The following is a 15,255-nucleotide window of genomic DNA, read 5'->3' on the forward strand; positions in this document are numbered from 1 at the left end:
TTCCACTCTCCTCACCTGCATAACCAAGTTGTGGAAACTAGGTGGATGCCCATCAGCAGGGGAATGGCTGAAGTGACGGGATATGAATGCTATGGAATATTATTGTTCTGTAAGAAATGATCAAGCAGGATGAATTCAGAGAGACTTACATAGACTTACACGAACTGATGCTGAGTGAAATGAGCAGAACCAGGATCATTGTACACAGTAACAACAAGATTATGGGATGATCAGTTCTGATGGACGTGTCTCTTTACAGCAGAGAGGTGATTCAGGGCAGTTCCAGTGGTGTTGGGACGGAGAGAGCCATGTGCTCCCAGAAGGAGGATTGTGGGAACTGAGCGTGGATCACATCACATTTTCACTGTTTTTGTTGTTTGCATTTTATTTTCTTTCTCATTTTTTCCCCTTTTTGATCTTATTTTTCTTGTGCAACATGATAATTGTGGAAATGTGTATAGAGGAATTGTACATGTACTGGATTGTATGGAGGGGTAGGGGGAAGGGAAGAGGGAAAATTTGGAACACAAGATTTTGGGGAAATGTTAAACTAGCTTTACATGTATTTTGAAAATAAGAAACTATCAAAAAAAAATTTTTTTTAATCCTTTCTAGGTTCCTTCCTGAGGTAGATTGGCAATAAAAGAGAAACAAATCCTCTTTTCCTCATGCCAGAGATCTGACCTTATCCCCCTAAGTTGTCTAGAAAGTTTAATGAAGCCCTCATTATTATTATTCTAATCATGAGCAACATTAATTAGCATATCTCCTCATTACAGCACATCTCCCAATTCACTGAAGCATCCAGAAAAAACATCATTAAGGGTCCACTTCATTATCACCCCTGGCCACTCTGTCTGCTACTGCACCCAATTCAAAGACTAGTCTCTGCCTCTGGTCTTACACTAATTGGTCATTGGTAGATCAGCAAGTGAAGCCAGGAATCAGCATGGTGAGGCTGAGGAGACTCTTCTAAGCCTTGGAAGACTCACTATCCTATTTATTCCCTTATCAGATGCTGTAGAAATCAGTCACACTTTAAAAAGACAAATCCATGCACCAGCCCTGAGGTCAGGAGGATCTGAGTTCAAAAATGACCTCAGATACTTAACTCTTCCTGGCTATGTGATCCTGGGCAAGTCACTTAACCCCAATTGCCTCAGCAAAAACAAAACAAAACAAAACAAAAAACCCACAAAACATCCTCAAATATTTCCAAAGGATTGTAGATTTTCCTGAGCCTTACAATTTTAGAGAATGACCAGGCTGACTTGATTGTCTCCATCACTTATATCTCACATTGTATATTTCTGTGGCCCCCTTTCTTAAAAGCCTTTAGGTTGTCTTCAGAGTCCCTTAAGAACTGGAGGTGCCTATTTTCAATGCTCTTCCCAAAACTCTTGTTTAAGCACCTAGATTCTTGACTCCATAATGGCATAAAAACATGTTTGTATACCTGACAAAAGCTTCTGATTCCGAGAAAGACCTTATGTGCTGCTTACAGAACAAATAAAGTGTCATTGAGTTACTTTGTGGTCTTATATGGAAAAATAACATAACATTGATATGAAATAAATGATTTTTTTTAAATGATAAATGCCTGTTTCCCAGGCATGTTAAGATGAGAACTTTATTTTAAAAAGACAAGAGAACATCGAAACCAACCAAGATATGATTGTTATTAAAATAGAGACGAACCAAATATAATTCTTCCAAAATACTGGATTCCTGAAGGGGATCTGCATTATAAACATTTGTCTGCCAATAGAATGTCTATGAATTTTTCACCATTTTGTGTAAAATTACAAAATTCTACCTTAATTAAGTCTCCTAAGAAACTCTGTGTAATTCTCCAACAATTTACAAAAGGCCTGAGAGTCAATTGGTGAAAAAATATTAAATGCTTCTCCTGTTTTTATAATGTACATTTATATTTATATATATATATATTTATTAATTTATATATATATATATATTTTAAAAAGTTTGTCATCTTTCCATGGAAAAATGTTATCACTCTTGAAATGTTTTTTTTCCAGATAGATGTCTCCCATAGAATTCCTGTACTTGCAAAACAATCTGTTCTAGCAAGTCTTGAGGCCGAGAATGAGACACCACTTCTCTTTGATGCAGAAATCACAGAATTGCAGCTTAATAAGGAAAAGGCTCAGATCTATTCCTCAAATGTCCCAAAAGGCTTTGAATCCTTGTATCCTTGATGGAACTAGAAAATGTCACCCTCTCTACACATCTAGTATTGATTAGCATTGAGTCGAATGAACTGGAAATTAAATTCAGTTCAGACATTATTGGTAGGGTCCTGCCTACAACATATACAACTAGGTTCACGGATCAAGGAATTAGGTAGCAAGCCACTCCCAAATGATGCTGAAGATCAGATCTTTAGGAAAATGCTATACTGTGGATTCCTTATTGCTTGAAATGTCTTTAGGAATTAAAGTAGCCGAGTTATCATTTCCCTTTAGACCTATTCCAGAACATAATTAAACCACTCAAGGACTCAGGGGATGAACAATTCCGTGGGGCTTCTATAAAATTCTATTTGTGAACCTCATGCCTGCCACATGAGGTTTGCTCAACTCACTCTCTCACATGGGCATGGCACCCAGATCTCTCAGATCACACTTTAGAAAACCATGATTCTACAGGAACGTGACAGTTTTTTGTTTTTTTTTTTAGTATCCTCACTGGTCATTTAGGAAATGGGGATTGAATTCCCCAATGAGACTCTTTTAAATTTACAGAGGCACTATGCTTTGGTAGGGGAAAAAAATGAACTAGGAGTACAAAGACCTGGATTCTAGCTCCACATTAGCAAGCTGTGTGACTTTGGGCAAGTCACCACCCTTCTCTGAACCTCCTCTTTCCCATCTATAAAATAAACTGTTTGCTGGACATAGTGGAGGCTGAAGCTGGTGGATTGCTTGAGTTGTGGAGTTCTAATCTGTAAATGGGCTGTGTTGACTCACAAGGCAATGAGTGACCAGAAATATGCCTTAGGAGACTCAAACTGGCCCAGGTTGGAAATGGAGCTCTAAGCATTAATAATAACAATATTATATGTTATAATATCAATGTATAATAATATACTATATTATATGTAATATAATATAACAACATGATGATAATACCACTAATAAGCAAAAATAACTAAGTATTAATACTGGGACAAGGGCCTATGAATAGCTCCTGTACTTCTAGCCTGGACAAGATACGGAGATCAGCTGATAGACAGACAGACAGATGGATAGATGGATAAGTAGGTAAGTAGATAGATAGACAGATAGAATAAAATGAAATGCAATGACTAAGGATTCCAAAGATCCAATAATGAAAGATGCTACCCACCACCCAACAGAAAAGTGTTGGACTCAGGGTGCATAATGAATCCACACTGGACATCACCAATATGGGAATCTGTTTTACTTTAACGGGGAAAATTTTTGAGTGAAGGGGATGAAAGTAAGGAAAACCAATTTTAGGTAATTAATAATATTTTTAAGTTAAAATAAAATTTAAAAGTAAAATGAAAAATTATGGTGAATGTTCCTATTAACTCTGTGATTCTGCAGTTCTACTTAGTCTTTAAAAAAAAAAAAAAGAAAAAAAGAAGGAAAGAAAGGAAAAGGAAAAAAAAACTCCAGGATAATCTTTAATAGCTTCACATTGGCAATGTGACAATAAATCTGAGAGTCATCAGAGAGATATAATTCTTGGCTTCTAATATTCTGGGTAAAATTACAGAACTGAAGAATTTCAGCCTTTTTTTTTAAATTCATTTTAAACTTTTAAATACAAAATGAGAAAAAAAATGTCCATGTACACAACAGAATATAAGAAGATTTAACATAAACTATAAATTTCCATTTCAGATTATTTCCTTTTTTCTTTTAAGCTATGTAATAAATATTGCACGTTATTTTCAAGGCTTTTGAGCTTGGCCTTCTAAGTTTTCTTTTGTTCTTTGCTGTATACTTTTTTTTCTCACTTCCTTCCCGCCCCACCTAAAGAAGGGTATGATTAAACGTGTATCTCCCACACATACACACAGAGACCATGTAAAACCATATTATACATACTTCTATTTACCACTTCTTTCTCTGGAAGTGGATAGCATCTTTCTTCATAGGTTCAAGTTTTTCCATGTTTTTAAAAAATCAATCAGCTCATTATTTCTTATAGCACAGTAGTATTTCATCATAATCATATATCACAACTTGTTTACCCATTCCCCATTGAAAGGCAGCTATCATTTTAGCCAATCTGTTAGGCAAAAGATGACATCTTAAATCTGTTATAATTTGCATTTCTCTAATTAATAATGATTTAGAACATTTTTTTTCATGAGGCTATAGTTTTGATTACTTCATCCAAAAACTGTCTATTTGTTTCTTTTAACCATTTATCAGTTGGGGAATGACTGAAATTTTTATAAATTTGACAAAGTTCTTTATATGAGAAATGAGACCTTTATTTAAGACTGTCTATGAAAATTTTTTCCTAATTTTCTGCTTTTCCTTCTAATTTGTAAAGGAACTTCTAAGGTGATATAATCTAAATTATCCATTTTACATTTCACAATTCTCTCTCTTGTTATTTATATATTGTCTTCCTGTCAATGAGTCTAATAGGTAATATGTTTCATATTCTAATTTTCTTGTGATATCTCCCTTTATATCTAGATATCTCCATCTTGACCTTTTCTTGGTACATGGTTTAAAATATTGGTCTATGCCCAATTTCAGCAAGATTATTTTCCCAACTATTTTTATCAAATAATTCTTATCTCCCAAATTTAAATCATTACATTTACCAACCACAGTTACTTTATCCTTCACTGAAATGAATTGTGTATCTATTCTGTTCCACTTTTCTATTTTTTAGCCAGTTCTGTATTTTTTTGATATTTACTACCCTAGAATTTGCAATGTGGTGCTGCTGAACCTACTTTATTTTTTTTTATCATTAATTTCTTTGAAATCCTTTACCTTTTGTTCTTCCAAATGAATTTTATTATTTTTTCTGACTCAATAAAATAATTTTTTCTAGTAATTTAATTGGTATTGCACTGAATAAATAGATTAGTTAAGTAAAATTGTCATTTTTATTGCATTGGCTTTGCTTACCCATGAAAAATTAGTATTTCTCCAATTATTTGAATCTGCCTTTATTTGTATAAATAGTGTTTTATAGTTATGTTCATGTAGTGCCTGGGACTGTTTTGACAAGTATACTCTCAGGTATTTTAGATTATCTAAAATTTTTTAAATGGCCTAAAACAATATTGAATAATATTGGTGATGCATAGTGTATTTTTCTTTTACTTAAATCTATGTTATCTTTAACTTTGTTTGAGATCATAATTGCTCCCCCGATTTTTTTACATCAGTTGAAGCATAATAAATTCTATTCCTGCCCTTTATTTTAGCTCTATGTGTATCTCTCATTTTTTATTCTGTTTCTTGTAAACAACATATTGTTGAATTTAGATTTTTAATCCATTCTTCCATCTCTTTCCTTTTTTTGGGTAAATTCATCCCATTCATGTTCAAAGTTCTAATTATTAGTTGTGTATTTCCCTTTGTCCTATTTTTCCTACTATCCTTTACTTAACTTTATGTCTAATTATTACCTTACCCTCCTATTCTTTAATTTACCAACCCCTCTAATAGTCTCTTCCTTACTCTCTCCCTTTACCTTCCTAATTCTTAATCTATATACATTGTTTCAGAAGATTCTTATGCTCTTCTAGATATATATGTTGTTCACTTATAAAATAATTTTCAATGAAGAATTTCAGTCTTGAAAAGGACCTCAGAGGCCATTTCATCCAATCCACATCTGATCAAGAATCCCTCCTTCTACACTAACAACAAGTCATTATTCAGCCTAAGTTTAAAGACCTCCATTGAAATGAAGGCTACTATCTCTCAAAGGAAATCGTTTCCACTTTGGGTTATCTTTAATTACTAAGGTACTTTCCCTAAGACTTTCCCTTTGCAACTTAATCCATTGCTATAGCTCTGCCCTCAAGAAGAGAGCAGAATATAACAAAAAGTTCTCTTTGACAACTCTTCAGATCCTTGAAATCTTCCACTATTTTGCACCGTCTTCGCTCCTCCACGTTGAATATTGCAAATTGCTGGTCTTAATTCTCATATAGTATATTCTTCAGTCTTTTTACTATCTTTGCCATCATTCTTTCAATGCATTCCGACTTATTAATATCCTTTCCAAAATGTGACATCTAGAACTAAATCCAGAACTTCAGACACTGTCTGGTCTGGGCAAAGGACTATCTTCCACGTTCTACATCAAGGACTCTCAAAGGAGATTCCATGTCACATTGATATGCCATGAGTTTCACCAGGTACACCATGAATTTTAGATGTCATTGTTAAGAAAATATGTAGATAATTTTGTTCACTCTAAATCTTACTTACCAGTATTAATAAATTATGGCAAATGTAGGGGAGGGAATGGGGGAAGGAAGGGAAAAAATTAGAAAACAAGGTTTTGTAATGGTGAATGTTGAAAATTATCCATGTATATATTTTGAAAATAAAAGGTTTAATTAAAAAATAGTACAGCAAATATGGTATTCACAAATATAAATAAAAATCTATATTGGTTTTCACATGACCCTCAAAGCACATTAGACTTTGAACTTGAAAAGAACTCAATAAAACCATCTGTTTTATTGAAAAAAAACTGTATATTCATGAGTCTCCCAAGCCTCCCATTGTGTAATCACCATAAACATTCAATATATCATGATTTCTCCTAACAAAGAACTGTCTTGCCAAAAAAAAAAAAAATAGTGTGTGAACCACTTCTTTACACATGCTGGCTTACTCGATGGACCCTAGAATGGAGAGTCTTTTCCCTTCTTCACTTAATAGTATTTTATTTTTTCCAATTAAACATAGATAGATAGTTTTCAACATTTTCCAACAGTTTCCAATTTTTTTCTTTCTCCCTCTCTCTCTTTCCTCTTCCTCAAGATGGCAAGCAATCTGATATAGGTTATACAAGTACAATAATTTTAAACATATTTCCATATCAGTCATGCTGTGAAAGAAGAATGAGAACAAAAGGAGAGAGCCACAAAAAAAGAAAACAACAACAAAGTGAAAATAGTATGCTTCCATATACACTCAGATTCTATAGTTTTGGATGTGGGTAATATTTTCCATCAAGAGTTCTTTAGAATTGTCTTAGATCACTGTATTGCTGAGAAGAGTAGAGTTTATCAAAGTTGATGATCAGAAAATGTTGCTGTTAAGTGTGTATAATATTGTCCTGGTTCTGCTCACTTCACTCAGCATCAGTTCATGCAGGTGCTCCCAGGTTCTTCTGAAATCTATTTGTTACAAAACAATAGTTAGATGAGAGTTCCTGATTAGGGGTCCTCTGCCCTGATAGACGTCAAGGATCCTGTAAATTAAAAACAATTTTCAATAACTATATTTCACTTATTGTGGTTTCCTTTGTAATCCAGTGCATTTATTTTATGCATTTAAAACATCATTTTGAGAAGAGATTCAAGTACTAGACTGCCAAGAACACACACCAAAAAAAAGACTTACAATAACAATTTTTTTGGCTACAATGTCACACAAGGTTGATTTATAATTTATAATACATTATATACTATAACTTGCTAAATCACAGGTTTGTGGGGTCTTCCACATAAACTATTGAACAGTCCCCATTCTTTACTTCCGAAAAGGAGTCTATACTTGGCTTTAAAAATCAAAAATCAAAAATCAGCACTGAAGGTAAATATAGTTATTTAGGTAACATTTTGGCCCTATTAAATTAATTTTGCCACATAGGTTATGCTCTATGACTCTGAGTCATGGAAAACCTTCGACCCTGAAGAATGATAGTTTTGAATCAACCACAGGGAAATGGTGGACTTGAAATGCCTGTAACATAATCCTACCGAAGAATTGCTTAGGAGAAGGAAGCAGTGTAAGGGACTATATGTAAGTGTGTGTGTGTGTCTGTGTGTATATGTGTGTATACATCTATATGCATATGTATAAATGTATATTTATATATATGTACATATATAGGACTATATTTCTGTGAAAATGAAACTGTATAATGAGCATATAATAAGATGGAGGGATAACCAATGTCATCTGTGTTCTCCATTTGTATCATAATGCTAATAATAGGGTTAAGGGAGCTAAAGGAAAGCCTCCAGCATGATGGATGGGCTTCCAGTAGGTGACATGGACCAGAGCCACACAAGTTGGAAGAGAGAGTACCAATCTGATGAGGTCACTGATCCATCAGACTTTCAAAAGTACATTAATTCTGAGTCATAGGTTAATGAAGCTTCTGGAATAAGAACTCACAATTTGACAAAAATTGTTGGGGAAACTGGAAAATAATTTGTCAGAAACTCTGCACAGACCTACATCTCACACCCTACACCAAAATTAGGTCAAAATGGCTACATGATTTGGGCCTAAAGGGTGACACCATAAGCAAATTAGGAGAGCAAGGGATAATTTACCTATCAGATTTTTGGAGAAGGGAGGAATTTATGACCAAAGAACTAAGAACATTATGAAAGGGAAAATAACAACTTTAAACAACTTTGAACAAGTTTTAAAAGGCTTTAAACAAACAAAACCAACAGAAACAAGATTAAAAGGGAAGTACAAAGCTGGGGGGAAAAATCTTTACACAGTGTTTCTGATAAAGGTCTCATTTCTAAAATATCTAAAGAATTGTGTCAAATTTATAAGAATACAAGTCATTCCCCAATTGATAAATGGTTAAAGGATATGAACAGACAATTTTCAGATGATGAAATTAAAGCCATCTATAGTCATATTGAAAAAATTCTCTAAAGCATTGTTTAATAGAGAAACACAAATTAAAACAATTCTGAAATACCACTTAACACCTCTCAGATTGGCTAAAATGACAGGAAAAGATAATGAAAAATATTGGAGGGTATGTAGGATCATTAATGAATTGTTGATGGAGTTGTGAAATGATTCAACCATTCTGGAGAGTAATCTGGAACTATGCCCAAAGGGCTATCAAACTGTGCACACCCTTTGACTCAACAGTGAATAAATAATAAATAAAATAATGATAAATAATTTGTGTCCATTATGTTGCACAAAGTTGTCATTGATTTATTATGCAAAGGTCCAATAGAACTGTTAGTAAGGTCAGAGATTTACTATATTTATACATATTATTAACTGTGATCATGATGATAATAAACAGTTCAATTTAGATAAAGGAATACTCTGACTCACCTAAAAGATAAGTTGAACATGAGCAATGTTTCTACAAAGATCATTCTACATAATCCTGAATGATTTATTAGAGAGAGAACAAGAGAGACTTGACATTTATTCCCATGTTTCCAAAAAAGTTAACACATTTTGGAGGAAAATAGTAGTTACAAAATATGGTATTCTTGAAGAAGCTAGATGGTGCAGTAGATAGAGCAGCAGCCCTGGAATCAGGAGGAACCGAGTTCAAATTTGACCTTAGACACTTAACACTTATTAGTTGTGTGACTCTGGGCAAATCACTTCACCCCAATTACCTCGCCCCCCCCTCCAAAAAAAACCATATAAAGAGAGACAGAGAGAAAGAAAGAGACAGAGAGAGAGAGAGAGAGAGAGAGAAAGAGAGAGAGAGACAGAGAGAGAGAGAGAGAGAGAGAGAGTATTCTCAAATGTAACAAGGGTAATTAGGGGAGAGGACCCCAAATGTGTTAGGCTGGTACATTTCCCATGTATCTTCCCATTGAAACTGAGACACTCTGGTATCTTCCCATTGTGCTCTCCTATTTTTGGACCACAGCTTTCTTTTGACCTTCCTTGGAAAGGAGGGGAGGGGGGTTTTTCTCTCACCCCAACTCCAGCAACTTTGGAAACCTACAGTCTGGACTCATGTCAATGGCAGTCAACATGTATTTCTTTAAATGAACCTAAGGTAAGATTTTGAAACCACAGTTAACTCATGTGTGTGTGTGTTTCCTGACACTTCAGCCTTTTCCATAATCTTGTGAGTTTGAGAGGTCAGAAGTTCTCTCATCAGATGTGAGTTGGCCATCATTAAGTGATTTCCACAGCAGCTCTTATAAAAATAGCACGACCATCAGGAAGATTCTGCTCAACCAAAAGCCATAGATAATACAACCAGGAGCTCCGGATGTTGTACATTGCTCAGGCAGGATATCTGAGGTGCAAGTAAATGGTCAGATTCACAATCCCACAAAACAGCTCTAATTTTCAGGACAATATAATAAGTCTAATGGTTATCGTTTTTGCATTTTAAGCAATTAATTTAATTTAATTTAAGTATTTAATTTGAGTAAGACTCAAATACTTGAGTCTTTTTCATTTTAAGCATTTGTTTTGTTAGCTGTCCTATCCCTGATATCTCCTTTGTATACCGACTACCTTTTGTAGAAGGTGCTTTGTTAATCCCTTTTCCGAGAGACCTTAGACATGGTACATATCTCAGCTTTGTTTAAGCTATCTCCACTGGAACTTTGAGATGGGGCCATCACAGGCTGGACAATAAGAGAAAAGCCTTTGGGGTCAGACTCTACTAGGACTGAACCTGCTTCATGGGAATCCAGAGCAAGAGTCCCTTGTGAGAGGGGGCCTCCTCTGCACCTTGGATAATATCTGTACGACTGACTTGCAAATGGAAGTCAGAGTTCGTAGTTCAAACTCAGTCATCCCTGAAACCTAAACTTTACATAAGAGTCAGAAGTGAAGACGGGGTTGATTTGGTTCTTTGACTTTAATATCTGTCTTCATGCAGAATCAATCTCCCAAAGAGACTGAAATCCTAAAGCAATTGAGAATCACTATGGTGATGTTCCAATACTGAGTTAGCTTCTCAGTGAATGAATTGGACCAAAATTCACACTACCTAACTTGGTTATCCTTGTTCTCAAGACTCGAATCAGAATGAATCACTTAGGGCTTTCTCTAAAAGCCAAGTCCACTTTCATAGGACAAAGATCTCCCAGGCTGAGGATAGCATGAACTCTGAAGGCAGTTCCAAAAGAAGGCTCCGATAATGTTAAAATAAGTGTGAAGTCTCTCAAAGATGACTATTTCCATGGAGACAATCTTTATTTAAGTGTATATTTTGATACATCTAAATTAACCGGAGGTCTGTAAATATTATTTTAAATAAATATGTGAATAACTTCATTTTGATAGAAATTGATTCAGTTCTAATGGTCCTTTGCATAACTGATCAAATGACAACTTCATGCAACATCATGGATACAATATTTGTTGTTATTTATTGAAAATATTTTTATTATGAACAAATATGAATTTTCAGTATGCAGTATGATTTCTATATACATAATCCTGTATATTTTTTGGTTACATTTAGAGATATAATTCTGAGCAGGAACACACAGGCTTCTGCAGATATTGACATCAACAATGTGAAGGATCCCATGATTCCATCAATGCTGGGACTTCATTTCCCAGCACAGATAATCCCTCCACACACCCTGTATAACACCTGCCCTTGGTTTATCATAAATCCCTCACAAAACACCTGTAGAATATATCTTTCCAACTCTGTGTGTATCTTGAAAATATTTGCTTTTCAGCCCAAGAGTTCTTGGGTTGTTTATCATTAACTCTAAGGTATTTTCACTCCTTTACCTGGAAGCAGGGCAGGGCTTTCAATGATGTCTCCCGCAGCACATTACTGCCAAAGCCCCATTTAATGCCATAATTCTCCCAGTGTGGCTGCCAGTCACAGAACATAATCTAATAATAAGAATTAAATAATTAGTATTAATAATATTTAGGATGAATAATTATAAGAATTATACTCTAATAATTAAAATCACTAATTTATAAATTAGTTGTTAATTAATTTAATTAATTAAAACATTAACTCCAAAGGCCATGGAAAGACACCCTATGGGTGACAATATGCATGCAAAAGGAAGAGCTCATTGAAAATTCAGTCCAATAAAGCTTGGGGTCTTTCTATATTAGAGATATAGAGAGAGACACAACAAAGATATTTCTCAGAGATCTTAATGGTGGAGGGGTAAATCTATTTTAAAATATGATTATTTGTGGGGGGGAAATCAATCTTTTCTTATTGTAACTACATCAACAGACGGTCCTTCGTTCTCAAGGAGTATCAGAGAGGGGATACCATGACTTGCAAGTGAATTGGATTTCAGTGAGGGAGAGATGGGCAGCCCCAGCCTCGCTTCTTTCTCCAGAGCCATCTGGTCCAGTGGTCAGCTATGGGCCTGGAGATGGCCCTGGATGCAGTGGGAGACCTTGCCTTGTAATCTTACACATTTCTTACACAATCACGAAAGGCCCCCAGTGGAACACCCTGATCTGGCTAACTTCAGGGAGCATAGTCCAAGGTGTACAAGTTCTCCAGAAAGCAGTCACTTCCTCAGATCCGAGGACAACCAGCTTGTCCTTGCCTTTTGTATCTCGGCCAGCCACATTCCTCAACTCTCCACTTGTCCAAGCTTGTTAGCAGCCTAATCTCATGAACCAACGCCACCAATCTTTGTTTTCTCTGGAGGGCAAAGGCTGCCAATGGCCCAGCCCGGCTCCTAACTCCTGGATTTCCTCCTCAGGACAGTGAGGGTGGAGGGGATGGGCTACTTAACTTCCCCGACCTTTCTCACTCTAACACTCTCCAGGGTCCCATATTATTTATTTCTTCTAATTCATGGACCCTAGGTTTCTCAGGAAGCACAGATGCTGTGGCTCTCCCCCTAACTAACTGAGTGACCTTCCTTTTCTGGTCTCACTTTCCTCACCTGAAAAATAGGCCAGGTGAGCCAGACAAGCTTTAAAGTCCTGCCAGCTATAAACATTTCATAATGATAAGTTGCCTTGTCCTTGCCATTCTTTGTGGTTGTTCAATCGTGTCGGGTTCTCTGTGACCCAGTTTGAGATTTTGTTGGCGAAGATACTGCCGTGGCTGGCCATTTCCTTCTTCAGCTCATTTGTGGCAGAAGAGGAAACTGAGGCAGACAGGGTGAAAAAGACTGTCCAGGTCACACAGTTAAATTCAATTTAAATTTATTGAGTGCTTACTGCTCATCAGGCATTGTATATAAGTAAAAGTTTGTGTCTTCAAGGAGCTTATATTCCCCTGGAGGAAACAACATAAATCAATGAGCAAATAAATGAATGAATAAAGAAAGAAAGACATGAATAAATTCATAAGCACAAATATATATAGGTATATGTGTATGTTTTATATATAGGTATATATGTGTGTTATATACATATATGCATGTGTAATTTTATGGATGTGTATAAATACAGTATTCCAAAAGTTTTGGCAAAGTTACAAGCCATTAAACAGTGTGTGTGTATAAACACATATATGTAATAGATATCTATACAGTACACATCTATACATATGTGCATATAAATGTGTATGTACACATACATTTACACATACACATTTACAAATATACATCTCACAGACTCTGGGTTCATCCAACCCCAAACTTCACTATCAGTTGAGACAACCCCCCCCAGAATATGTCTAGCTCTTTCTCTCCTTTAGGATAATCCTGAGGGATTGAGGAGGGGTTTTCAGATTGATCATGTATCCCTATCATATAAATCACTAGTAGTCATCTCTCCAGTCTCAAATGACCTCTCTTTAATATTATATAATCATGGGGGCAACTAGGTGGTTCAGTAAATAGAGTATCAACCTGGAGTCAGGAGGATCCAGTACAAATCTGCCCTCAGACTAATTACGTGACTCTGGGCAAGTCACTTAATCCCAGAACAAGAGAGAAAATATTATCTAACCAATGATTACTGCCCCAACATAATTTTGACCAGTAATATCTTCATTAACCATTTGATGTATCATTCCAATACCAATTAATCAACGAACATCTATTAGTTTTACAAAGAGATATTTCCTGAAAAAGTGTAAAAAAAATGAAAGAAGAACAACTTCATTCAGCATCAGTTCATATAAGTCTTTCCAGGATTTTTCTAAATTCTCCTGTTCATCATTTCTTATAGAACAATCATATTCCACTACATTCACATACTATGATTTATTCAGTCATTCCCCGGATGATGGACATCCCCTCAATTTCCAGTTCTTTGTCACCACAAAAAGGCTGCTCTCAACTACCAGTTCAGTTTCTAAGGGAGAAAATTTAAATTTTCTAGGGGAGAAAATTCAGAATTTAAACAGTGACCATCAACACCTCCACCCCAAGGATGCTTGTGGTTGTGGTCCAGTAGGTGACAGAGCCTCTCCTTGACTTTCACAGATACTGGACCGATTTAAACTCTACAGAAAGGAAGAAGGCAAACAACAGGCCCTGTTTTTAGGTAGTTCACAATTTAATGGGGAACCAACATATAAATAACCATCTACAACCAAGCTATATACAGGATTAGATTATGATAATTAACAGAGGGAAAGCCCTCCTATTCAGGGGAACTGGAAAGGCTTTCGGCAAGAGATGGGATTTTAGCTAGAAATTGGAGTTAACTGGCTAACTCAGATTTATAGGAAGGAAAGGTTGATGTAAAAGGGATCAGAGAGGGAAAAAAAATGAAAAATTCATTGCTGGAGGGAAAATAAGGCTCCCAGGATTCCTTAGGGGAAAAGGTGGTCAGAGGGAAGCTGCCCCTTGTTTTAGTGTTTGCTCAGGCTTCCACTTCACCTCCACCTGGAGAAGACTGGCCTGTGCCCTCTTGGAGAGCTGGGGCTGAGTTCCTGCCTGAGAACGCTGTTATACCCCCGGCACCCTGCTCACTCCCAGTCCTCACCGCCACACCAGCTGCCCAGGACCCTTTCCTCTCCTCCCAGCTTTTCCCAGCTCCCCTCTTAAGTTTTGTCTTCCTGTATTCGAATGTGGGCTTCTTGAGAGTAGGAGCCAGGTAATTTTTTTTTTGTAACCCCAGGGCTTTATCGCAGTGTTGGGCATCCAGTTGGACTGTTTCATAAATAGACTCTTATTGATCACAAAAAAAAAAAAAAAAAAAAGGAAAGGACCCGGATGTGCAAAAATGTTTATAGCAGCTCTTTTTTGTGATAGCAAGGAATTGGAAATTGAGTAGATGCCCGTCAGTTGGGGAATGGCTGAATAAGTTATGGTATATGAATGTCACTGAATGAGATTGTTCTATGAAAAATGATGAACAGGTGAATTTGGAAAGATTTACATGAACTGATGAT

At 35.9% G+C, this 15,255-nt stretch overlaps 1 long non-coding RNA gene across 1 annotated transcript; it reads right to left on the reverse strand.

Annotated features, from left to right (window-relative positions):
* Nucleotides 1-7,103: 7,103 nt before the first annotated feature.
* Nucleotides 7,104-13,282, reverse strand: LOC116423471. Its single transcript, XR_004234088.1, has 3 exons — nt 12,848-13,282; nt 11,709-11,816; nt 7,104-7,384 (listed from the first exon to the last, which is right to left on the reverse strand). It is a non-coding gene; the product is annotated as an uncharacterized LOC116423471 (long non-coding RNA).
* Nucleotides 13,283-15,255: the final 1,973 nt, after the last annotated feature.

The sequence above is a fragment of the Sarcophilus harrisii genome, chromosome 4 (assembly GCF_902635505.1).
Source record: "Sarcophilus harrisii chromosome 4, mSarHar1.11, whole genome shotgun sequence".
Classification (NCBI taxonomy): domain Eukaryota; kingdom Metazoa; phylum Chordata; class Mammalia; order Dasyuromorphia; family Dasyuridae; genus Sarcophilus; species Sarcophilus harrisii.